The 21822-nt window shown below is 47.5% G+C and overlaps 1 long non-coding RNA gene and 1 pseudogene across 1 annotated transcript; one reads left to right on the top strand and one right to left on the bottom strand.

Annotated features, from left to right (window-relative positions):
• Positions 1-21822, top strand: part of LOC138922111 (heparan sulfate glucosamine 3-O-sulfotransferase 4-like) — a 79391-nt pseudogene that overhangs the window by 28209 nt on the left and 29360 nt on the right.
• On the bottom strand, positions 6969-14527 carry LOC138922114 (uncharacterized). The gene is made up of 4 exons (XR_011435193.1): positions 13052-14527; positions 12260-12305; positions 11601-11661; positions 6969-11322 (listed from the first exon to the last, which is right to left on the bottom strand). It is a non-coding gene; the product is annotated as an uncharacterized lncRNA (long non-coding RNA).

Here is a 21822-nt window from a genome sequence, read left to right as displayed (position 1 = left end):
GGCCACATTGAGGCGGCGTCCCACATGCCACAACTAGAGGGACCCACAACTGAAATATACAACTATGTACTGAGGGGATTTGTGGAGAAAAAAAGAAGGAGAAGATTGGCAACAGTTGTTAGCTCAGGTGCCAATCTTTTAAAAAAAAAAAGAGAGAGAGAAGAGCCCCTTCTCATAGCCTGGGCCCCTTCATTGTGGCTGCAGATTACGGCACAGTTCTGAGTGTTAATCCATGTGAAGGCTGCCTCAAGAAAGCTGATTCCCTTAGGCAGCACCTGGTACCAGAGAAATTCACAGTGCCTGAAGCTGAGATCTGGGGTTCCCATACCCAAGCCACATCAAGGTACCAGTCAATTCATGCATTTTATTCGCCCTGACATTAGGTTTGGAGTGTGGGCTTGAGGGTATAAAAATTCAGGTAACCCATTCCCATCACATTCTATGTCACTGAAAATTCTTCAGGTGCCACAGAGTACCATGTAAATGAGACCCCCACCCCCACCCCCCACGCCCCCCAAGCTGCACAGCACTGATCTCTGGGTATAAGCAGCAAGCCCATGAAATCTAGAGAAATTCCTCCTCATCTCTCCAGTCACTGTTCAGCTAATACGTTTTCCTTCTTTTGGTAAGAGTCCTGCTTTCCCATAGGAACTGGAATCTGGGAGAAAGGAAAACAGTACTAGAAGCAGAACAAGAGTGTGGGATCACTCCTGGGCGGTACTGTCACCTCATTTGGACAGTTCACTGCCTAGATGTGCTGAGTGTGCAAATTCTGTCTCGTTGCCTCATCCAGTGTTTCTCTGAATAGAAGCAAATATCTGGGCACCAGGTATGACTTGTCTTGTGACCCCAGCCAGTAAGTCAGCCCTTTTGAGCCACCACCTCTCCCTTGGTTAGAAGCTCTTTGGCAATGGGTTCGTGGAAAACATCCCAGAATGGGAGCTACATGCTGAATTCCCTAGTACTGGCTTTGCCATCGATTGTGTGATCCATTCTCTGATGTTCAAGCTGTGAGAAGCAAATTTGAAATGATGGATGTGCTATATTAAATATACCAATAAGAGCAGAAGTTAAACCTTGCAAGCTGTAGGGTTTGCTTCCTCGATAAGCCTGGCTATCTCTATGGGAACTGAAGGTTGCTTCTTTAGGCCTATAGTCGGGGAGCTAGAGCAGAGTGGAGATTTGGTGGCGAAGCGAGGATGAGCCGTCTTGCTCCTAATTTTTCCTCCCCTCTAAGTCTGAATACTGGCAGTGGTGAGGCAGGTGGTTCTAAGGGCTCCTTTCACTTTACCGTTCATGATGACCCCACACCGCCTTTACCTCCATGCCACCTTTCCCTGCTTCTTTGGATGCTTCAATCTCTTTGATGTTTTTCTTACCAGACGTTTCTCCGCTTAGCCATTAAACAGCTTTACCTTTGATGACGTGGATATGGATGAGCACAAGGATCCACTTGGTCCCTTTGGTCACTTTTGCTTCAGTGAACTCAGTGGGATGTCCAAGAAGAAACCCTTGTGTTAGGAAGAGTTCTAAGAAGGTTTCAAAGATCCCTTCTTTTGCTAGTCACACCCTTGTATAAACTGCTCCCCTTGAGTGTAAGCTGGACCTCGTGATTTGCTTCTGACTAATAGAATAAGGGAAAGGTGATGGGATATCATTTCCCTCGTTAGTTTACAAGATTGTGACTTCTGTCTTGCTAGCAGACTCTCTCCTGGCTTTGATGAAGCAAGCTGCCATGTTGGAGAGGCCTACATGACAAGGAACTGAAGGTTGCCTCCGGCCAACTCCAGCCAACAGCCATCCAGGAATTGAGGCTCTCTGTCCAACAGGCCTTCAGGAACTGCATCCAGCCAGCAGCTATAGAAGTGAGCGAAGAAGTGTGTATTTCCCCAGTCAAGCCTTCAGCTGAGACCCCAGCCCCAGCTGCCACCTTAATTGCAGCCTTGTGAGAGACCTTGGAGCAGAGAACCCAGGTAGGCCTTGCCTAGATCCCTCACCAACAGAAACTATGAATTAATAAATACTTGGTTTTTTAAGCCACTAACTTTTGGGGTATTTGTTATATAGGAACTAACACACCCCTAAATTACTGTAACCTTGGTGTAAGATGTAGCATGGCTGGGAAGGCAGGCACCAAATGAGAGGACAACCTCCTTGACAGCATTCCTGGAGATACTGTCTTCAATCTCGAAGACTATCCCAAGTTCTCTTAGCTGCAGTGGTATCATTGTGCTCCCCCCAGCCCTGATTAGTCTCCAGGAGGTGAGGCCTAGGTAAGGTAATGCTGGGTGGAGTGGATGGCCAGGATGTGGGGTGTTAATCTGTCTGGAAGGGACATTTTGAGCTCGAAGTGACCCTCAGGGATCATGAGGTGTGATGATAAGGTCATTCTTCCCCTCCTCATTTTTTCTTTCCTTTTCCACTCACTCCACCATTCCTTTTTCCCTACTTGTTGTCTCCTTTTGCCCCAAATTCTGGGTGGCTGCCTGACGACCATTCCTACAAATGATAGCCAGGTGATCTCTTGGTCTTGCAATAATTCTACCAAGCTGGGCATCCTGAGGAAGTTTCCCTCGGGAGCGTCTCTGCCCTTTCCTTGAGGTGTCCTCACATGCAGGGAGACCTCATTGTTGAGCTCAGAATGTGCCTTCCAGACAGATTACCACCCCACATATAACAGATTCTTCGGTGGGACCCACCCAGTTCCTGGACCCTGCCCTGGCCACTCCAGTGTCCACAATCGCAAAACCCACCCATACGCACACCTGCACTGACTGCTCACCTGTGAGATACTCAGGAATCAGCAACTTTTTCTAAATGAAGGTAAGTTACCGTTTTCAGGAAAATATTCATATCTCTGGTCCTTTTCAGAGCTGCAAGGTCTCTCCTCCCGTCTGCTCCAGGAAGGGTAGAGGAAGGGGAAGGGTGAACTGCCCCCCATTTTCGTTAGGGTCAGCTGAGGCGTGGGGACGCGGCCCACCACCCAGACCTCCTGAGGGAGAGAAAGGCTCTTAGGAGCAGGTGACATTCATTCCTCACCAAGAGATCCAAGAGCAACATTTCCCCCTGCCACTCACCTCAGGGCCTAAACACCCCCACACTTCCAATTCCAAAACTTTCTGAGGCAACAAGGGGAAATTCTGGCTGTATCCTTCCAGAGGAACGCATCCCACCCTGCAGCTGTGTATAGTTCAGGATAGTGAGGGAGCAGATGGAAAGACAAGTTGAGCCAAGTTCTGGACTTGAAGGGTTCTTCTCATTTTGAGAAGGCCCGGAAGTTTTTAGAGTAAACTTTTTGTACTTTTTATGAAAAAGTAAAGTGTTTTAAGTACAGGACATGTGAGTAAGGTCAAATACAGGACCCAAGATAAGACTGAGAAAGCCACTGTCAGGCCCCCTACAAGGGACTGGTCATCTTGCAGAAACCAAATGAGGAAATCAGTCAGAGCTGACTTCCCTCCTTCCTTTCCCTGAGCATAAGCGCTGGGAACCCCAAACCCACTCCCCCAAAGCACCACACAGAGAACACTACTCTCTCCTAGCAGAAACATTTATTGAGGACGATCAGTATTCTTGGTTGTGCTAACCATGGTTCTCATCAGAGGATGTGTTCTCGTGAAAATGGCAATGCTTTCTCAACAAGGACTGAATGATTTCTTTGGGGACATTTTTCCTCCCTGGAAGTGTTGGAGAAGCATTTCCTGTTTGAATAGAAGAGTCAGATCTCTGAACACAGTGCTTTCATTAGAGGTGAGGGTGGCCGGAGGGACGTGGCATACATCATGCATGCAGGTGGGTCTTGGATGGGGCACAGACTCCCTTTAGGGTGGGGAAGGGGGTTGACTCTGGCATAAATGCTGGTCCTTGAAGGCCACAACTTTCCAGGGCTGTCTGATCCTGTCTCTTTTCTGTCTAACCCTTGTACGAAAACTCTTGTCAGGAGGGACAGCATCTTGGCTGCAGGATGTGGTCCTTGCCCATTCCCCTGGCTGTGGGTCAGAGAGAGCCCCGTAGTTGGAGGGATGTCCCTCGTCAGGCTCTACCTGGGCCTGCAGTTCCCCCTTCTGCTGACTTCACTCTGCAGCCTCAGGTTCGTATCTCCATGCCGGTTTCTCCTCTAGGATCTTCCCGATGGCTGCCATGAGCTCATGAGCTTCAGGAGGCCCACAGCTCACGAGAGCTGCACTTTGAGCTGGGTCTCGGAGCGGTGCAAAGGTTGACGTGAACTTGGCTTTTTGCTGGGGACTTTCCTGCCCTGTGATTTTTTTCTTGGAATTAATCCACTGACAAAACTGCCTCATTTTTTTTCTGAAGTAACTTTCAGGAGGAAACTGTTCATTCTGTGACAGATACGGGAAAGTGCCCTCTAATTCTCTGTCCTCAATAGAGTGGCTCTTCTTTCTGGCTTTAGACGTCCCAACTCCTGAATCCTCGCTTCCACATTCTCCTGCTCTGGAGTCCAGAGGTCTCACTGTCTTTGCAGCTGGTGGGAAATTCCTATCCTGGCATTTCCATGAGACATGCTTAGAGGCCCAGGGTTCCCGCCAATCCCCATTGTCCTCCAAGTGGACTTGCAGCACCTGGGAAGCTCCCATGTCCCCACTGGAGACGCTCTGGGACTGAGTCAGTGAGGAGTCGGAAGGCAAGCTATCTGAAGTAAGGGATATGTCAGCGGGAGAGCCTTTAGGCTGGCTATGTTCCCTGCTCTTCAATTGAAACTTCAACTCGGTAAGGAGCTGTTTTTTAATGTCTGATGGCTTGGAATCTTGGGGAACTGGTATTTTTGGTGAGGGACATTGACTGGTCAGGGTAGTTTCTACTTTGCTCACATTGATATTTACCATTTGGGAGCTTCCCAACTTGTTGGTTGTCAAGATGTCACAAGATTGTGATGTAAGAACGCACAGCTCCTCAGCCTTGAATATCTCCCTGAAGTTCATGGTGGACGTGGAAAAATGTTTTCAATTCTTCTCCACCATCTTTTGGCCCTGAATCATGTCCTCTCTATCACTGGAACTCACATTCTCATCCCTTGGCACATGTCCAGCCCCAGCTTGCCTTGTGGGCACCTCTCGGCTGCATCTGTTATTGTCTAGTGCAGTCTTACTCTGACTCACTTTGTCTATAAAGCTGTGTGTGAGGATCTCTGAAGTCTGTCTGCCATGCTCGATTGACTGGATGTCCTTGGCAAGCTCCTGGTCGCTATCAGAGTGGGATGGTTTTAGGGCCCCCTGTCCTTCGTTGCCCGCAGATGAGGTAGCAGGGAGTGGAAGATCCAGGATGGGGACTGAATTCGTTGTTTGCACCTTATTTCCCTGAAAACTTTTAGAGCTTCCCTCAAGGGGCTTGGAAACCTCAAATTCCTTTCCCTTACTTGGAGTCTTATTTCGTTTGTCACCTATGTCTTGACCCCCTCTTATTACTTACAGAACAATCATTTTATTCTATTTTTCCCTTTTTCTCCTCCCTTCCATTTTTAAAATCATGTTGTTTTTAGAAAACAAAATTGGTATTTTATTTTTCCACCCTTGTAACCATCTTTATTTTACTTAGACATCTACAACTTAATGTATTTCACGCTCACCATCATAATGCTTTTTGAATTTTGCCCCAGTTGACACTCAGCCAATTTTTGAGTCCCAGTCTGTCTAAGTGGAGTTGCCTTTCCTCCAAACCCCTATTGTAAGGGTGGGTATGTGTGCAGTCCATGGTGAGACCCCCATATATCTGTAACCTGGTGCATAGTCTGGGACTCACCTCTGGTTCATGAGCTGCAGATGTTCTGGGGGAGACCAACCATGGCTCCACCAAGGCCGTGAATATCAGAGGCGGCACTTCCATCCTGATAGGTGAACTGTACACATTAAGGGCAAGATCTTGTATATTCCTATTAAGCATAGATGGACGGAAGGCAGCAAGATCACCTTCCCAAAGAGGGGGATGCCATGCCTGATGACCTCCCTGCAGATAGTGTTTAGTATTCAAAGAACAGCCCAGTGCCTTTTTGGAATAAGGCATCAGTGTGCTGTGCAGTGCCTGGATCAGCCTCAAGGTGGTGATGCCTGGATCAGATTGAGGAGGGGGCGGGGGGAACAGGACAGGGTCACCATATGGATGATGATGTGGCATAAAGCTTTGTTCTACCAGCAAGGTCCTTCTTTCCCCTCTTCATTTTTTCTTTCCTCCTGGCTTACTCCAAGTCATCTTTTCCTTACTCTCAGCTTTATTTTATCCTGGGAGGTAGGTGGCTACTTGGTCAACATTGTTACTACTGGCAGCTGAGTGATGCTTTTGCTCTGCAACAAAATATCATTTGGCAGTCTGAAGAAATACCTACAGAGGGGAACCACTTCCCCCAGGTGCCTTTCCAGTAGGGAAACCTCAGTGTAAAGTTTAAAGTATTCTTCCCTAACACATTAATATGACTCACATGACAGATTCTTAAGGCGTGTCTGTGCTGTTGCTAGCCCCTCCCCCACCAGCCCAGGATCCACTGCAGCAATACCCTCCCCCACCCCCCAAATCCCATTTAGGGTTCACCCCCTGTGGGGTCCTCTGGTCACTGACCTCTAAATCATGATGAAGCCACTGTTTTTTCTTCATTGTTGTTTTATGAATTGCATACCTATTCTTGGCCCTCTTCGGATAGAGAACACCTGTCTTCCCTACTCTCTGAAGGATGTAAAACATTCAGTGAGCGGAAGGTGTGGGCTGCTCTACACTTTCGTTAAGGCTAAGCGAAGAGGCAGGAGGCAGAGCCCACCTCCTCAAACTTCATCAGGGAGGAAATGGGCTTTTGGGGGCACGTGATATCGCTTTGTCAACAAGAGCTGCAGAGCACTGGTGACCTTTCAGAAGCCAGAGGAAGCAATCAGTAAGAGCTGAACTCACTCCTCCTTTTCCCTAAGCACAAGCCCTGAGTTACCTGAAACCCATGCCCCCAACACAGGACACAGAAAAGACATCACTATTATTAGAGAATCATTTATTGGGGAGAATTAATATTCTCCACGAGAAGGAATTATTTTGTGGTGGGAAATTTTCCGCTCTCGAAACGCTGGAAAAGCGTTTTCTGTTGACGTAGAGACGGATCCCTAAACATAGTGCCTTTAGCAGTGGTGAGAACAGCTGGAGGCCCCTGGGCCGGCTTGACGCCTGCAGGTGGAGCTTGGATGGGGCACATGCTCCCTGCGGGGCACAGATAAGGGACGCTTCTGATCCAATAGCTGATCTTTAAGCGCCACGACTTTCTGAGGGTGTCTGTTGTGGTCTCTGATCCGTCTAGAACATGTAGGATAATTCTGGCCAGCAAAGACAACTTCTTGGTGGCAGGACTTGGCGTTTGGCACTTTACAGGAGGGAGCCCTGTAGTTGGAAGGATGCCCCTGGACGGGCTCTGCCTGGGCCTGCTCTTCTGCCTTCTGCTCAGTTTTCACAAACTTCCTCAGGGAAGGAAGGGGCTCTTGAGGGCGGGTGACCTCTGTTGCACACCGCTGCCCCAGTTTCTCCACTGGGAACTTCCCAGGGACCGTCCTGGTCTTCTGAGCCGTGGTGGTCCCAGTAACGGCAGCTCTCCCTTTAACCAGGCCTCTGCTCTGTGCAGATGATATGGGGCGGCCCTTTTCCGGGGGATGTTCTTGCTTTTTGCCTTTTGTCCCAGGACGAAGCCATTGAAAAATGTCGTTCATCTTTTTTCTGAACAGACTTTCAGGAGGAGGCTGTGCCTTCTGTGATGAGGTCTGGGAAGACTTGCTCCCAAGCGTCTCCTCTGATGCTGTGATCTGAGTAGGGAAACTCTTTCTTGTAGGTTGGGATGTCCCCAACCCTGCATCCCCTCCACCAAGCTCTTCTTTGTTGGGGCCCGGAGGGCTCAGTCTCATTGTAGCTGGTGGGAATTTCTTATCCTCGGACCTCTTTAGGTCTTTCTTAGGGACCCAAGGCTCCTGCCGCTGCTGTCTGCTGATCCCACTGTCCTCCAGATGGACACGCAGCACCTGGGAAGCTCCCATGTCCCCACTGGAGACACCGTGGGCATGAGTCAGTGAGGCCTTGTAAGTCAAGCTCTCTGAGGCAGGGGACCTGTCAGTGTCTTGGCCTTGGACCTGGCTCTGATTCCTCCTCTCTAGTTTTGACTTTAATTCCCCAAACAGATGTTCCTTAAGATCCGATGACTTTGGGTCTTGGGGAACTTGTCTTTTTGGTGCAGGGCTTTCAATGGTCCCAGTAATTTCTATTTTACTGTGATTCTCACGTATCATTTGGGAGCTTCCTGGCTTGCTGGTTGTCAACACACTACCAGTTTTTGACTGCAGAGCATTGAGCTCCTTGGCCCTGAATATGTCCCTGGCCGTGTTGTACATGGAAAAGGGTTCCGACTTCATCTTTTTGTCCTGTCGCCCTTCTCTTCTATCACTGGAACTCACTCTCTCATCTTTTGTCTCAGGTTTGGCACCAGCTTGCCTTGCAGGCAGCTCTGGGGGGCATCTGTTGCCTAGTTGAGTAAATTTCTGACTCGTTTTGCCTGTGATGCCACATGTGACAGGCAGATGAGTCTGCCTGGCACCCTTACTCCTCTGAACAACCTCTGCAATCTCTTGGTTGATACCAGAGGGTGATTGTCTCGGCACCCCTTGTCCTTCCCTGCCCATAGGTGATGTAGCAGGGCAATGACGATCCAGGACCAGGGCTGAATTTGTTGTTTCCGCTTTTTCTTGAAGAACAGATTTAGAGCTTCCTCTGTGGGGCTCGAAGCCCTCGGATTTGGAGTCGACTTCCAAAGTTGGGTTATTTGAGGGGGGCCAGTAGAAATAGGGCAAGGACTGGGATGCAGCATCTTCCAATTTAAACGCCTGTATGGATTCAAGGACCCTGCAGGGCAGGCCCCACTCCATCCTCATACGGAAACTTTTAATATGGGTTTCCATCATCTGTTGTGCACTGGAATCAATGAAGCAAAGCTCCTGGAAGGTATTCAGGGAGGAGTCCCCACCCACTGAAGGTGGCAAACTCCTCTGAGTTATTTGGGTGCGGGGTTTGTCAGAAAGCAGCAATGTCTGCTTGCTAGCATGCCATGAACTGCGCACCGTCCCAGGGAGCCGAGCCTCACTGATTTCCTCAAACTTCTTGCTCAAATGTGCTTTCAGGACATTTTCAAGTTGTTTCTGATCTAGACTTTCCTCCAAGGCCCTTGAAGCTTTCCCTGACAGACTTGCCATGTGACTATTTAGGTCTTTCTCAGAGTCATATGCCGGATCCTTATCTGAAGAGCTCTCTGGGTCACTCAACAGATGAGCTTTTGGGCCGTTCTCTGGGCTATGCCCCTGATCCTTCCCCATCTCCTTCTCTACCTGAAGCAGTTCTGAACCCCTCTCATGGAAGCTTTTGGATTGGCTCAATCCAACATTTAGATCTTTGTTCACCGAGATCCGTGAGAGTCCACGATTGCTTTCTGACTTAGCTATCTCTGAGAAATCTCTTGGAGGCATCATCAGTGACAGACACTCACAGATCCTGCGGGGCAGGCCCCACCGGTGTTGGATGAGCCTCTTTCGAAGGTGATGTTCCAGTTTCTTCCTCAGCTCATCACTGAGAGGAAACTCTACGGGAAGGGTGGAGATGGAGGCATGGGCCTGGGAGGCCTGATGGTAAGGAAAGTTGGGAGCTGAAGAACAAAATTCTTCCTGAGATCTTTGGACTACAGAGGGGGAACCCCACAAACTTTCCTGTTGCTTCTGCAACACTTTCCATTCCAGTTGTTGAATTTCAGATGAGGTGAGAGACTCTGATTCATCCGGGGGTCTATGGTAACACACTCCACAGATCCTTCTCTGGGGTAGAGGACCAGATGGTAGGATTGGGAGTGGGGATTTAAGGTGGGCCTGGGACTTGACCTGAGTGAGAGGTAGGGGCTGGGATTGGGGCAGGGTTTGAGGCAAGGGTTGGGGCTGGATCTCAGGCAAGGATGGAGGTGGGCGATGGAGAGGTACTGGGGATTCTTGGCCCATGGAGGCATTTGAGATGGTATTGAAAAGGAAGATTGTGGTGCAGTCACGTGAGTCACGGATAGCAGAGGGCAAGGACTCGCTGTGCAGAGATGGGAGACCCCAGAAGAGCTGCATACATTTTTCCTGTAAATGGTCCTCCAAGATTTTAGGATATGGGGGCTGCTCATGCATGTGCAGCTCCTTTGGTTTGCCTGCACTGCTCCAGAAAGGAAGGGAGAATGCTGAGTCACACTCATCAGCATTTGACTCTGACATTTTCCCCAAAGGATTTAGTTGGTGGCCTGGCCTAAGTTGTTTTGGAAAAGAGCCCTTCTCCTTCTCCTTTTCCTTCCACATCAGGAAATCACTCCTCTTTCGGACTTGTCTCTCCAGGAGTGCCAGGACATGAGGGCTGAGAAATGAGAGGTTACCAGGCTCTATAAGGTTAGCTGTAGGGTGTCTCTCCAGAGAGGACTCTGGAGAATGGAGGGCAAGAAACTCTCGATTAAAATCACATGGTGCCAAGGTGGAAGGTGCTAAGAACAAGTCTTTGGCACAAGCTTGCCACCAGGATAATTCTGAAATTGACAGGCTTGAATGGTCAGTGCCTCTGATTGTTGGGACATAAGTGGACAACCCACCAGGGCTATCTGGAGATGAGTTCTCTGGAACAGACTTCAATAAGATGGAAACCGATTTAGATTGAGTCACAGTTAAAGGGTGGTCTGTCGGTGGTGAGACAGACAGGCTTGGTGGTGCGTGATGACAAGCCAGTGAGTCATTGGGATTCATTATCTGGGGCAAATTTGGTAAGGGGTTAATATCTTGGGAAAGGGTGCGGTCAAGAGAGAAGATCGTATTCAGAGACAGAGTGGCCTCTGGTTGGAGAATAGGACCCGTTGCCTGGGTGTCATGTGGTGGGAGAGGGGGAAGGGCAATGGGTTGGGGTGGGGAATGGTCTGCTGGGAATTTGGACTCCAAGGGAGGAATAGGCTCTGGTGGCATAGAGTGACCCGGTGGTGAGGGTGAAAGAAAGTCAGCTAAGGGTGTCATTGGGTTAGGTGAGAGAACGGAGGGGGGCGGTGGGGAAGGGTCAGGTGGAGGGGATGGTGTTAGGTCTCCTGGAGGGACTTCTGAGAAGGCAGAGGACAGAGTGAATGATGACTCAGTCCCAGAAGCTGTGGAAGCCATAGAGGACACAGAGGCAGTATCATCTTCCAGGTCCTCCAGGAACAGCAGCCGATTGATTTCAGCAGTTGTGCTATTACACACCTCACAGGAGGGGTCTGGGCATAATAGTTGACGAATGCGGGTGGTATCGAGAGGCCGGCCTAGGGGCCTGCGGGAGACAGGAAGTAGAAAACTGTAGCCAGGACCAGAACAAGGAAAGGAGGACCTGCTGGCCTGTCAGGGGAGGGGCCACCTGAAGCCTGCTGCCCCTTCACAATGCCCCACATCAATGACTTCACCATACACTCAGCAGCCCTCACCCCAAGGCGTTCATTCACATACCCGTTCCTATGGCAAACCCCTCCCATGACTACTGCAGGCTGTACTGAATCCCTGGAATTGCAGAGAACATGTCAAAGAGGGATCAGGAAAGAAAAGACTGGTCACCTTTTCAGAATAGAAATTAGCCTCCTTTTCTCCTCTGTTTCCCTCTGGTAGTTTCTCCAACCTGGGAAACCAGAAGAGTGAATTACATGTAATAAAGGTAGAAGCATAGGTGTTACACGGGAGTCCCTTTATGGGAGACCCTTGGGATATTAACGGGATATTAACTCTGAAAGCCCCAAGAATCAGTAGATGTGGTCAAACGGTCAATGATAATATTAATAAGGTTCACATGTGTTTGTTGCTTCATTTATAAAGTACTGTCACATACATTATCCCATGGGATGTTCAAAACCACCATGTGAGGAACATAGGTCAATGGTTACCTCAAAGAGGAGTCTGATCATCCAGGAAGTCAACGTAGTTTCACAAGGTCAGGACACAGAAGTTCTGACTCTTGGCGTCTCCCACGGCAACCCACTGGGCAACACCCATTGTCCAGGCCCATCACTGCTTCATGCCCAGAGCTGGGCAGAGCAGGAATCTGAGAAATGTCTCGGGTTCTGACTACCTTCCCATGAGCCTTTCCTCTGAGGCCTCTATTTTCTGAGAGGGACTCTATCTAGCGACTGACATCCTCAGAGACCATGGACCTGGGACCTCATGGAGAGGACAGGATGTGTCACCCTTGGAGAGCTCAGGTGGGATAGGTGGAACCTTACCACTTGATGTTCCACCTTTTCTTCTCCTCTTGGCTCTGCCCTGACGCTGAGAACAAAAAGAAAAGAATGAGGAGCGAGGACTTAGTTGGCTTGCTCCTCTCTCTAGGAAACTCAGATATTCATCCAAGATTAATGTCACTCTCTATTTTTATTACTAGCACTTTGTGTGCTTTCCCTTTCTGAATTTCTAAAGGTGATAAGATACTTTCAATTTTTCCTTCTTTGAAAAACTCGAAGGAGGATTTTTGGCTAGAGTCCACACTTGATATTCTCAGTCAGAAGTCCTCTGCTCAAGGAGGGCATAGACTCTGAGGCCCCCAGTCACATCTGTGCTTCCTCAGATAGGACCCTGTATCCTGGGACAGAGCTCACACTCCAGTGTCTGCTCAGAGGCTCAGCCCTGCTCTCCTGATCTGCCCAATACAAAGGACGGTTTGGTCGAATGACGCCCGTCATGGGAATGTGACTCGTGATCCAGTGTTGGGAACAGTGTTCTCCTACACAGAACCCAAACTCTCTAAATAACCTAATGCAGGGCCGTGAAATCACTGATGGGATTTTATCCGGGAATCCTCCACCACACCCAGATGGTCTGTGAGTTTTAAATGGGAAACAGTCCCAGCTGAACCCCTAGTCCTGCCTGGCCTATTCCCCTAGAAGGATGATGTTCTATCCTCTATTCAGACTTGCCATCTTAGGAGTCTCTCTGGACCAACTCATTTAAAAATGTGGGACTAGAAATGGAAACAACAATAAAAAATCCCTGTTGGTGGCTTGCCCAGGGATCCTTACCTTTTGGTAGATTTTGGTTTTCCACAAGGTTGGTAAAGATGGAATCCCCACCAGGAAGCACAGGAACAGAAGAAGCAACCACAACCCACACACGATGGTGAGGTTATAGTCACTATCTAAGAATGTTGAGCAGATGCTCAAAAACAACTCCATATGGCTATTCAGAAATGAGAGAACATTCCATTGACTGAACTCCATTTTCTGAATCGCAAGGCTGCCTGAGGCAACTGAGCTCTGAGAGTGTCCGCACTTGCCTATAATCCCAGGCCTGTATCACAGAGCACTGAAGAGTCACAAAGGGTTTCAGAGGGTGGGGGAGGGGACATGAAGAGGGTGTGCCCATGGCCCCTTCCTCCCACCAGCCCAGCTGATCTCTCCATCCATCCTGGGCCCTCCAGGTCCCTCTGCCCTACCCTGCCATCCTATTTTCCAACTCTGTCCATTCATGAAATCATACAATTACATTAATGAAATTTTCTGCCTGTTCCACCTGTACTCCAGATATTACCTGGGCCCCCTTTACTGTTTGGAGAGCTTGACTTTGGTTTCACCAATTCCACTGCCTCGAAAGTCTGAAATGCTCCCTGGAATTTTTGCTTGTACCCAGACATTTACACTCAGAATCATATATGTCCTCAAATCCATCTTTCCTTTAGAATGTTTTTGCCTTACATGAACCCTGATATAGAACTTAAAGTTCTTCTTTACTCATTTGGTTTTGTGCATGTTGAATAACAAATTTTAGTTTTTTGCTTCAGTCAGCCTTTACCATCTTCAGCCAGTGGGGCTGACTCAAATAATTGAAATGAGTAATTCATTATTCAACACTCACAAGACTAAAATCAGTACAGGCGTACCTCACTTAATGAAAGGGAAATGTTTAGAGAAATGCATCATTAGGCACTTTCACTGTTGTGTGAACATCACACAGTGTACTTACACAAACCTAAGTGGTAGAGCCTACTACACACCTAGGCTATGTGGTGCTACCCGTATGGGACCACTGTCATATATGTGGTCCATCAGTGACCGAAACATCGTTAATATTGTTACGTGGTGCGTGACTGTGGTGGATGACAATGACAAAACGGAATACCATTTTCAAGGCTTCTAAAATGGAGCTGGGAGGCCATTAAGGAAGTGGGGCTTATGCTTGTACACCACATCCACCACCAGATGTTAACTGAACTTTTGAGCTTTACCTGACAGCAGAGGTCACATCTTGAAGTGTTTCCTCATTCCAAGAAGGGACAGTCTGCCTAGGACCAACTATGTTCTGGCAAGTCAGCTCACCCCATGCCAGAACCAGTCAGTAACTGTTCACTGTAGACCTTTGTAAGCCTGTGTCCTTTCCGTTTATCTACCCCTGCCTCCTTTGTCTTCCTAGGAGCACATTTGAGCTTCTACTCGAATCTACATCTCCTGAATTGCAATTCTTGAGACCCCAAATAAACTTTTTGGTTCTTTTGCAGTTTATGCCTCTTATTTGCTGACTTTATATGGTGACAGAAGTGGGATCCCTAGCTACTGACCTTCAATTCTGGTGCCACTTCACAGACACAAGCAAGGTGCCTGCAAAGAATCTTTTGTGCTCTGTCGTCTCCTCCTGGTGGCTCTGGTTCCTGGTGGTAAGTCCTCCTGGGCCTGGACCTCCCATTTTTGGTAGAGGTCCAGACTCTTTCTGTAGGCGTCCTTTGATACTGGTTCTGGCCATCCTTCCGTTGTCAGCTTTGTTAGAAACTTCTGTTTCTTTCACTCCTTTTTTGGGCCTTTGATCCTTTGGTAAGTTCATACAGATGAGAAATCCATTTTCTAAGAGGACCACCAAAGAACAGCCCCACTCTGGGACTCCTGCTGGTTTTGTCTTTAAAGAATACAGACCTTCTACATGTAGATTTTTGTTCCACTGGGCTCAGATTACTCAGGGTGATTTAAGGCTTCACTGGCCTAAATGGGGCTCCTTTGAAATTCCTAAATTGGTTTATCTGTGCACTCAATTGGAAAAAGCCTATCAAACCAAACAAGTAAAATGGGAAACTTTTTAACATTGGTATCTTGAGGCCTCTAAATGAAACACTGAAAAGGACACTTCCTTGCAAGCCATAACAATGTCATAACTAAGAATTTCAAATGATTAAATGTAAATGCCATCGATAAAAGAATATTAACTCCTCCTGTATTCGTCAGGGTTCTCTGGAGAACCAAGGAGATTATCTATATATAATATATATTAATATTGCTATATAATAGAATATATAATCCATTGTATCTATATTTAAATTCATTTATTTAGTTCTATAAATTACATATATACACTCAAAATTTATATATGAAAGAAACTTTGGCCTCACCCCTAACTGCCTAAAAGAATTTAAGACAGAAGGCCTGTTCCAGGAAGGAGCTGTCAACGTAGGGAACTCTAGATGTGGTAGAGAAGAAGGTACCTAGCCGGGCCCATTTTACACAAGTTCTCTCTCATTTGTTTAGAGATGGCCCAGCAAACATTTGGTTTTCTGTCTCCTTGTGAATTGGCTTCCTCCTCTTTGAAGTCCCAAACCATGACCCCCAACCCCGCGCCTTTGTAAAATATCTAAACCCTAACCATAGGCCTGGCAGACACGCTGTGGACTGAGCAGCAGCATGAAGACCAGGGTCAACCTGATGACATTGTGGGTGGGACTACTGGCTGTTTGTCCACATCCTTGTCCTGGGTGCCCAGGAAGGCAGTCACCCAGCAACTTGCAGTGAGGTGTGGCGTGTGACTATGTTTCAGCCAATGCAATGGGAGTGGAAGTGGTGTGTGCCATTTCCAGGTTGGAACTTTTGAAAGCAGGTGTGTCTTCTCCGTGTTCCTTCTTTCTCCTTGTGCAGATTGGTTGCAGACAATGATACAGGCGTCAGGAATGGCGGAGCCAAGAGACGGGAATTCACGGGTGACTGACACACCCTGTGGAAGAGAACCACCTGCCCAACGCGAAACCCACCTTGGCCTGTAAGGTAATCACACATAAATTTCTACTCTCTGGTTATTCTTTTTCGGGATCTGCTTGTTATTTTCTTAACTATTATGGAAATATTTCAAATATGCAGAAGAGTACATAGTATGACCTCTATCTCCGGCCCCAATACCCAGAAAGAACAGACGTTCAATTCTGCCCTATTTGCTTCCGATGTTGCATTCATTTGCTGGGGCTGCCATGACAAAATGCCACACGTAGGGTGGCTTAAACAATAGAAATTTATTTTCTCACGGTTCTGGAGGCCGAAGTTCAAGATCAAGGCGTTGGCCGGTATAGTCTCTTCTGAGGCCTCTCTCCCCGGCCACTTCTCCCTGTGTCCTCACACGGTCTTCCCTCTGTGTGTGTCTGAGTTCTAATCTTCTCTTCTTACGTGACTATCAGTCACATTGGATTGGAGCCTACCCATGTGACCTCACTTGACCTTAATTACCTCTTTAGAGGCCCTCTCTCCAAATACAGCCCTATTTTGAGGTCCTGGAGTTAGGACTTCAACATATGAATTTTCAGGGACATGATTCAGCCCACAATGATATCTGTGTTTTTAAGAAGCAAAATGTTGCCGTCACACCTAAAATTCACATTTCCATCCCGTTCTCCTCCCTCTCTCATCATAGGTATCAGTATCCTAAAATTAATTACATTCTTTATGATTCCAAGAATATCCATGTGCATGGCTCCATTAACAAAAGATTACATTTTTATGCATAGTCAAGACATACATGTGTATGTCTCCATGAACAAATTCTTACATTGTTATGCACTTAAAAAATGTACAGGAACAGCATCACACTGCACATGTCCTTCTTTGATTGGCTTTGGGCTATAAATGGGGAAGGAAAAACAGCAGCCGAGGGTAAGAGAATAAATAAACGGCTTATGCATAAAAACCCAAAAGGACAGATTTCCAAGAGCGTCGCGGTTGGTGACCATGTGGAGGGTCTGGGAGAGAGGTGGTTCTGGGAGAGTGGTTACCTGGAGAGGGCGTGGAAGCTCAGTGCCCTTTCCCCATGTCTTGCCCTATGCGTCTGTTCCATCGAGCTATTCCCGAGTCATATCCTTTTCTAATAAACAGGTAATCTAGTAAGTAAGAGGTTTCTCTGAGTTCTGTGAGCCGCCCTAGCAAATTCGTCGAACCGGAGTAGAGAGTCTTGGGAACCTCCTACTGACAGCCAGTTGCTCAGAAGCATAGGCGACAACCCAGACTTGCTGTTGGCACCTGCAGTGGGGGCAGTCTTGTGGGGCTGAACCCTTAACCTGTGGGGTGTGATGCTGTCTCTGGGTACATAGTGTCAGAATCGAGTTGAATTGTAGGACACCCAGCTGGTGTCCCAAGAATTGCTTGTTGGTGTGGGGGACTCCCCCGACCCCCAACCCCACACACATTGGAATTGGTACCAGAACCCAGGAACAAACTGTGAAAGATAAGCGTCTTAGCTTGGGTTCCCATAACAAAATGCCATAGCGTGGGTGACTTAAACAACAGAAATTTATTTTCTCACCATTCTGGGGGCTGGAAGCCTGAGAGCAGGATGCCAGCATGGTCAGGTTCTGGCGAGGGCTGTCTCCTCAGCTTGCATAAGGTCCCCTTCTCACTGAGTCCTCAGATGGCGGGGTGTGTGTATGCGTGTGAAGAAACAGAAAGAGAGATCTCTTCAACTTCTGATGAGGCCACAGTCCTATCTGATTTAGGTTCCACCATTATGACTTCATTTTCACCATAATTACTTCCTAAAGACCTTGTGTCTGGACATGGTCACAACGGGGGTCAGGGCTTCCATTATATGAACTGTGGGGAGACAGAATTCAGTCCATAGCAATAAATAAAGAGCAAATAAATAGAAACAAAGGTTTGGCATTTATCTTTATCATTTCCTTTCTTCCTGACTTTACTGTCTCGCTCTTTGTCTAGCTTCTTGAGCAAGCAGCTCGTTGGTTTCTAATTTTTCTTTTTAGATAAGTATATTGAAGGTATCTTTCTTCGAAGTATTGTTTAATTCCGTCCACCAGATTTTGTCATGTAGTGCTTACAGCTATAATATTTCCTAAGTTCCATATGAGATCCCTTTCAACGCAAGGTTCTATAAGTTCCCGGCCATTATTATTATTTTCTCATCTGTCGCTCCTTTTACAAGTATGTAATGTTCCTCCTTGTCACCATGTTGGTTTTGTCTGGAGCCTTACCTCCAGATTTCTATAGATATACTTTTTTATTGACAAGTAAAGGACAAAATGAGGAAATATCTTTGCTATATATAAGCGTGGTATCAGTCTACACTCCTGGGGCAGTGTAGACTTCTAATCTGTCACTTATCCACCTTTGTGAAAAGGAATTCTAATATTGGCTCACTGAAGTCATTTTGGTCAACAGCAGAGGAAATTGATAATATGTATGTTTTCATCAGTCAGATAGTCCATGTTGTGCTGTATTCACAACAAACTCCTAAGTCTCAGCTAAAAATAACCAAGGTTTATTTCTCAAACATGCTCCATGTCATCAGGGGCTGGCTCTGTATTATCCTTGCTCAGTCTGGAGGATTGAGTAGATGGCAGCTAAAAGATGCTCGATCCAACTTCTTGCACAACTGCCAGGCAGGAAAAACACACTCCCACTGTTTGCCAAAGGTTCTGTCTGGAAGAGACAACCTCACTTTTGCTCAAGTTTCATTCGCCAAAGGCTCACAGAGTCACCTCTGACTTTAAGGGGCCAAGAAGATACATCCCTTCTGTGGGCCAGAGAAGAGCCGACAATATCTGGTGAACAGCAGTAATAATAACTATACACTGTGCTCTATTGTGCCTTCCAAAGCTTATTTTTGCTTTTTGTTTGTTGATTTTTCAAAAATTCCCTTCAGTTATGTGAGTTACCATAAATCCTTCTAGTCAATTTCTTTAATAAGAAAACTGAAGTTAGCCAGAGTTAGCTTCTTTCGCTTAAAAAAAAAAACTAAGGCATTAGATTTGGCGTTATAAATGTCACTAAGCGGCTTAGGAAAGTGAACTTCAGTTTACACCTTGGGCTGGTTTTGAAGAAAGGGTACACACCGATTTTTCAAGGATAAGGTTTTAATAGGAAAAGAAGCAGGGCATGGCATGAGCCAATATTTAGGTCCGAATAATTACTGGTGGCTGCAGCATGTCAGGCAGGGAGCCAGCTGTTTTTGCATATGCTCTCTAAGTCAATTTAATTCTTTATAAAAACAATATGAGGTGAGTCTTACTATTCATCACTTACATATGCAGAAACTGAGGGTCAGGGAGGTGAAATGACCTGTCCGAAAGTCACTTAACTAGCAAATGATGGCTTTGTTTCAACTCCATCATCTGATCAGGCAGAGGTGAAAGAGAAGAATGCAATGTGTGCTTTTGGGTAGTGGGTACTGTTCGGTTTGGCAGGACTGTGGGATACATGCAAGGCGGAGGGGCCCTTGAGTGCTAAGGCAGAGAGTTGGAGTCTATCAGGTAGGCAGTGAGAGGAAGGTTTCTGCATCAGAGAGGGCACTGGTGGAGCCATGCCTCAGAAACATTGATCTGCTATTGTCCTCTACGATGAAGAGAAATGAGGCACGCTGGAGGCCTGGAGACCAGTTGGAGCAGCATTGTAAAAACTCTCATAGGCCTGAATGGGCATGGGTGTTGGCAACGGAAAAAGAAAAAAGTATTCTATCGAGTCTCCAGACGCCCAGGGAATTGCTGAACGAAGTCTGAGTTCTCCCTATGTAGATAGCTCGTACTTTCCATTATAGGTTTCTCAAGAACTGGCTCCCAGAAAAAACCTGGATGGAGAACAAAACAGGTAAGTGCCCAAGTGAGAAATCTACAAAGCTCCTCTCCCCAAAAATCACCTCTTCCCCATCAGTTGTGGGGCCTAACATTTCACCAACGGGGTTCCGTTCTTTCAAGAGTCTCTTATTTAAGTAGGACTATCTGTGGACAAGAGGGAGAAGCGACACTGGGAAGTGTCCTCATTAGCAGCATCCAGGCAAGTAACATAAATGTATGAGGGCACTCTGGGGGGGCACCGTGAAGAACAGGGCACATGCTCCATGTCAGGGGGGCCTCTCGGTTCTGGCTGAGGGGCCCAAAGTTGCAGGATCTACTATTTCAGCAGAAACCTCATAGCCAAATTTTTTGGGAAAGTCCTCAATTTTACAACATTGCAACCAGTTTCAACTTCTTAATATCACTGCGCTGGCCACATTCAGTTCTTAATTTGTTACCAGTTTGCCACCTCTAGGTTAAATGTTAGTACCATTTTATCAAAACCTTTCCATATTTGAAAGCACATCTTTAGTAAAAGTAGCTACAGAGCAAGTTCATTTGGATTGCCGAGAGCTTGGATAGAGAAGTCTGGGAGCCGGGCAGGGACTGTAGGGAGGCCCCTGGACCACGTGCTGGGCATCCTGGTGCCTTAGCTTTGAAAGGGAGATGGACGACAGCAGTGACAATATTTGCTGCAACCGGGCCCTCCTGGGCGACCACCCAGAGCTGGGCCTGGAGCCGAAGGAGGGATGGGCAAGCTGTGCTGCTCCCAGCTCCAGTTGGCCCCTTCCCATTAACATTACAGGAGTGCAGTTGCGTGGTGTTTGAAAAAGCATCCCTAGTTCCACGAAATGATTTACAGGACACCAGACTCTGCATTTCAGAGGTCTCCGGTGTACCATAAAAAATATATTCTAAAGGAATAATCTTTATCTGAGCTGAAGCTGCAGTGAAGGAAGCTCATGTCCAGCTGAGAGCAGCCGTGAGCTTCTGTTCACTCAGGGAAAAGTCTGTGTTCATGTTATTGGAGCAACATTTTTTTCTCTCTTTGGCACTAGGTATCTAGTTAATATTTAGACACTATATACATTTTCTTTCAACTGTTGTCCCCGTTATGTGATCAAACAAAACCGGAGATGCCAAGCACATCAGCCCTGTAGGTGAAAGCAGACCCTCCAGGCACCCAGCTGTGGCTAGCAGGGTAAACAGGACTCACTGGAGCCAGCCTCTGGGAAAGACTGGCGCCAGGTGCGTGCAGGGCCAGCCCCTGCCCCCAGGAAGCAGAGTTCGCTGGAGTGCCTCAGTTGATAGCTCTGCCTGTTCCTGCCATTCCAGCCTCGCGTTTCCTCTACCTCCCTGAGCAAAAGGAAACAGGAAGCAAAGTGTAGTTTTGAATGTTCCAAAGCTTTCTGATGTTTACCATTCCCCCCAGGAGAGGGACGTGAGGGACAGAAATCTCTCTGCAAAGAAGATACTTTGTAATTCAATGAAGCGATGCACAGACACAGCAACACAACTTCTCTCTGCTTATAAGGTGTTTAGAGCGATGATAGTCTCAGTCTATTTTGGTCCAGGGAAATCCAGGGCGCATGTGCATCTGTGGTTCAGGGTGTCCAGGAGGAGACAGCCTCTCCTTTTGGAGCAGAAAGCACAGTCAACCAACCGGTGGCGGGACAGAGGCAGAAGCTCTAGGGCAAGGAAATTTGTGGGTTTGTGTCAAAGCTCCGCCAATCAGGAGCTTCAAGTTACGATGGGGAGGCTGGAAAGATGGAAGTTGGCATGGGAATCCTGGTATGGACAAGAAATTCCTCCTGGGTCAAAGGCAGGAGGATGTCCAGGAAGGGAGAAGGGCGGGTCACGGATGGACCGAGTTTACCTGGAGTCCCATGAGAAAAGGGGAAGCGAGAGCTCACCGCCTTGTGGCCGCCAGCTACCTGTTGGGCGGCACTGGCGGCAGGCGTCGGGCTCTAAGTCTCTGAAAGTATCAGGAGA

Source organism: Equus caballus, unplaced genomic scaffold (genome assembly GCF_041296265.1).
Source record: "Equus caballus isolate H_3958 breed thoroughbred unplaced genomic scaffold, TB-T2T haplotype2-0000451, whole genome shotgun sequence".
Lineage (NCBI taxonomy): Eukaryota > Metazoa > Chordata > Mammalia > Perissodactyla > Equidae > Equus > Equus caballus.
Note: the sequence above shows the minus strand (reverse complement) of the source record. Positions and strands in the feature narration are given on the sequence as shown.